General features: G+C 35.9%; 1 protein-coding gene across 1 annotated transcript in view; it reads left to right on the top strand.

The window, feature by feature from the left end:
- The first annotated feature begins 1095 nt into the window (after positions 1 to 1095).
- Positions 1096 to 5000, top strand: part of LOC136836699 (uncharacterized) — a 59774-nt gene continuing 55869 nt past the window's right edge. The window contains exon 1 of the mRNA XM_067101189.1: positions 1096 to 1396. The gene's annotated coding sequence lies outside the window, so the exon portion shown is untranslated. The remainder of the gene's footprint in view (positions 1397 to 5000) is intronic.

Raw genomic sequence — 5000 nt, forward strand, 5'->3', positions numbered from 1 at the left:
ACAAAATTAAATAATTAGAAGTCAGTAAACAAATGAATAGGTAAACATTTGAATAAATGAAGAAATTAATAAAAATAAGTAAATAAAAATAAATATATATATATATATATATATATATATATATATATATATATATATATATATATATATATAAATGCTAAAACCTTGCGTTCCCCGGGCAATCCAGTTCGAACCCGCTCAAGCACAGAAGGGACATATCCCTTGTCTTCAGAATCCGGAAAGCAGGAAAGCATATCGATCTTAAAACGTGGGATGGAAAAAGAAAAATTAGGGGAAAACTGTGTTTTTTTTAAAAAAAGCTCAACGCCCTCTACTAGACAGTTACGGAGCAAAGACAAAGGAAAGAGAGAAAGAATTAACAAAAACACACACACACACACACACACACACACACACAAGGAAAATAAAACAAATGACACGGTTCAAAAAATGTTCTCATTTATCTTCCGGTATGAGGCTTTGTTTTTTTTTAGTTTTTTTGTTGCTCTCTCTCTCTCTCTCTCTCTCTCTCTCTCTCTCTCCAATTTCTCGATAATTCGGCCTCGACTTTTGGTCTTTAAAATGCTAAACGCATAGAAAACGTGATAGGTGACGGCTCGGATCGTAATATGGGTAACTCGACTAAAATGATTAGGGGTTTGGGTGGGCTTTAGGGGTAGGGGTAGGGATTTAGGTGCATGGGGGTAGGGGACGGGCCCGGCGTGGGGGTAGGGGTTTGTGGGTAGGGGAAGGACCTAGGGGAGGGGAGGGGGGGAAGGGGTTTAGGAGATCTTGGCGATACCGTAACCGTGAAGCGTCTTTGAGTAGGGCAAAAATATTCATGATTTCTCACGCTCCCTCCACCCTCGTCTCACACCCAACCCTGCCCAGCCCGCCCGCACGCCCTTACGTCCCCAAGGGCGGTGTCTACGCCCTCCCAGATGCCCAGGGCACGGACACGCATACAGACAGACGGACAGACGGACAAGCCCACAAAGCAACGTTGTGGGTAGTAAACTGGAGTAAAGGATGAGTTGACAAGGTCGCCGCCACACGGCGCGTCATGGGGAACAAACCAGCAGCAGTGTCTGTCTGTGAGAGTGTTTGAGGGCAGCGCCAGCCGACTTCGGATCAGCTGGGCCACGCTGGCCTCACTTTTACCTCGTTCCTGGAGGCGGACGCACGTTCTTGTCGCTTCTTCTTCTGCTTCTTCTACTTCGGGAAGGTAGTGGTGGTGGCGGTGTGTGTGTCTCTCTCTCTCTCTCTCTCAGTCGTTCGACGACGGACAAACAGACAGAGATAGATATCGGCTGGCTAGCTCGCTCGGCTTTCGTTGGAGTACGCAGGATAGAACGGCCGAAGGCGGTTGGATTGGGAAGTCTCGAACTCGCTCGCTGTGAGTATGGAAGGGAATTTGTTCACAGTTTTTATTTTTTTTTTAAAGCTTGCCAATGAGGCGAAGACTGACCTGTTATGAATGATGATTTGGTCAAGTCTTTATATATTTTACCAAACGTCAATCATGAAGCAGGAAAGAAATATTTACGTCTAAAATTGTGTGACCTGATATGAATCATATTTTGATAGGCAGGTATTTATATTTTTACCAAACGTCAGTCACAGCACACGAAAGAAGAGAAATATCTACGTATAAGATACTGTGGAAATAACGATCTATCTATACATAAAACCTGTGTAATTTAATGTCATCTCTCTTGTATATTTCGTGAAAATAACTGTGGTCAATTCCCCTACGTTTTGAACACCTTGGAAAAGATACGATTTTCGTGGAACGAAAACTGGAATAAATTCCGTGAATGAAACTGTGCCTTACATTACGAATTTATTTAATTTATTTTTTTTTTTTTGAGGTGGAAATGCCAAGTTTATTCTGTGATATTATTACGTGATGCATTACGGCGTGGTAATGTCATTACGCGAAGGAATGAAGTTATCATTGTGTCTTTGGTGAATTCTTATAATTATATTACGAGAAGTGTTTGGGGAAAAAAGAAAGCTGACCTTTGTCCTATATATCTGCTGTGGATGTTTGTGGTTTTAATTCAGCCGTTAATAATAATAATAATAATAATAATAATAATAATAATAATAATAATAATAATAATAATAATAATAATTATTATTATTATTATTATTATTATTATTATTATTATTAAAAAGCAAACATTTTTATAAATAAAAGAGAAGCAAATGAAATAATAATAATAATAATAATAATAATAATAATAATAATAATAATAATAACAATAATAATAATAATAATAATAATAATAATAATAATAAATTAATTATTATCATTATTATTATTATTATTATTATTATTATTATTATTGTTATTAGATAGTTAATGAGTCTGGTGTATTTATAATAATAATAATAATAATAATAATAATAATAATAATAATAATAATAATAATAATAATAATAATAATAATAATAATATAATAAAATAAAACTTTATGGAAGTCACACACTCTTGTACCAGCTTCAGTGACCTTGGCAGTTGTAGCGCCAGATAATTCCCCACCAAACAATCCTCTGTGTATTCTGATTTCTTCCTAAAAGTTATTTTCCTATCTCTCCCAAATCTAGTTAATTTTTTTAATCATGAAGTCTAATTTTTCATAAATTTCTTTAACAATCTTCTGATGATTATTTTCATAATCCTGCTGACTGACAGACAAACAGACACAGATTGAAGACATGTGATATGGAGAGTGCTATAGATGTGTGTGGTGTCTGAATTTTAGTTTCTAGCTAGTGATTTTTAGGTGTAGTAATAAAATTTAAGCATTTTGTGAATGAACTCACTGATGGGAGAGTGCCAGGTTTGCTGTGAAAGTAGGTTCTAGTCAAGGCTGTGTTATGCCTCTGTGGTTGTTTAATGTTTTAAATGGATTTGAATTTTAGTTTCTTGAGAGTGATTTTCATTAGTAACAAAATTAAATTTGTGAGTGAACTCACTGATGGGAGAGTGCCAGGTTTGCTGTGAAAGTAGGTTCTAGCCAAGGCTGTGTTATGCCTCTGTAGCTGTTTCTTGTTTAAAAGGATTTGAATTTTAGTTTCTTGAGAATGATTTTTATGAGTAATAAAATTAAATTTGTGAATGAACTCAATGATGGGAGAGTGCCAGGTTTGCTGTGAAAGTAGGGTCTAGCCAAGGCTCTGTTATACCTTTGTAGGTGTTTCTTGTTGAAACGAGAGTTGAATTATAGTTTCTTGAGAGTGGTTCTTATAAGTAACAAAAGTAAATTTGTGAATGAACTCACTGATGATAGAGTGCCAGGTTTGCTGTGAAAGTAGAATCTAATCAAGGCTGTGTTATACCTCTATAGGTGTTTAATGTTTGAAAGGATTTGAATTTTAGTTTCTTGAGAGTGATTTTTATAAGTAACAAAATCAAATTTGTGAATGAGCTCGCTGATGGGAGAGTGCCAGGTTTGCCGTGAAAGTAGGTTCTAGTCAAGGGTCTGTTATACCTCTGTAGGTGTTTCATGTTGAAACGGATTTGAATTTTAGTTTCTTGAGAGTGATTCTTATAAGTAACAAAAGTAAATTTGTGAATGAACTCACTGACAGGAGAGTGCCAGGTTTGCTGTGAAAGTAGGTTCTAGCCAAGGCTCTGTTATACCTCTATAGGTATTTAATGTTTGAAAGGATTTGAATTTTAGTTTCTTGAGAGTGATTTTTATAAGTGACAAAATTAAATTTGTGAATGAACTCACTGATGGGAGAGTGCCAGGTTTGCCGTGAAAGTGGGTTCTAGCCAAGGCTCTGTTATAACTCTGTAGGTGTTTCATGTTGAAACGGATTTGAAATTTAGTTTCTTGAGAGTGATTCTTATAAGTAGCAAAAGTAAATTTGTGAATGAACTCACTGACAGGAGAGTGCCAGGTTTGCTGTGAAAGTAGGTTCTAGTCAAGGCTCTGTTATACCTCTATAGGTGTTTAATGTTTGAAAGGATTTGAATTTTAGTTTCTTGAGAGTGATTTTTATAAGTGACAAAATTAAATTTGTGAATGAACTCACTGATGGGTGAGTGCCAGGTTTGCCGTGAAAGTGGGTTCTAGCCAAGGCTCTGTCATACCTCAGTAGCTGTTTCGTGTTTAAACGGATTTGGAAGTGTAAGGTGCTTGTCTGAAGCCTTGAATGGGGAAAGAGGTATGAAAGGCTGACATTTGTGGATGTACACGATGTCCGGGGACAGAGGAGAAGCTGCATGTACTGATGAAAGATTTTTAAAGCCTTTGCAATGGTTAGACGCAAGGCAATCCTTGCAAGAGAAAGGTTACATGAGTAAACTGAATTCTGAAATATGCGGTACTGTGGCAGAAGAACGGTAAAAGTGGACAAACATAAATACTTGGAATTAAATCTTATGAATGGGGTGGGGGGGGGGGGGGTTGAGAGAAGATATGAGTTAAAGAACAATGAAACAAAGGAAGGAAGTGGGTGATATGCAAAAATTTTAGGAAAATATGAATAGACATTTGGAGGAAAAATTTAGACTTTTTTGAATTTTTATGGTAAATAGAAGAGAAGTGAAGGCTATTAAAATGAATTGCCTTTATAGAGGTAGAACATAAAGCTGGCATTAGGGATACACAATTGGGAAGGCTTAGGAGGAAGGAGAGGATGACCTAGAAAATATTTGGTTGATGGAGTATAAGGAGGGTTAGAAAAAAAGGCCTGTAATATTCAATTAAAATGAGAATATTTTAGGAATCCATCTCCTTACTGCGCAAAAGGATTTTCTATAAATTAATCAAACAGAAACAACATGAATGTTAATGATAGTTAAAACAGTCATAACAATAATCAAAACAATTGTGATTTGAGTAAGGCTGACAAATCAACAATGATTAAGAAGCAGAGGCATATGTAATGTAAACAACAGTGATAGTTATAACTGTCATAAAAATAATTACGACAATCATGATTTGATTTATGCTGACAGATTAGCAATAATTAAGATAAAG

Source organism: Macrobrachium rosenbergii, chromosome 56 (assembly GCF_040412425.1).
Source record: "Macrobrachium rosenbergii isolate ZJJX-2024 chromosome 56, ASM4041242v1, whole genome shotgun sequence".
NCBI lineage: Eukaryota > Metazoa > Arthropoda > Malacostraca > Decapoda > Palaemonidae > Macrobrachium > Macrobrachium rosenbergii.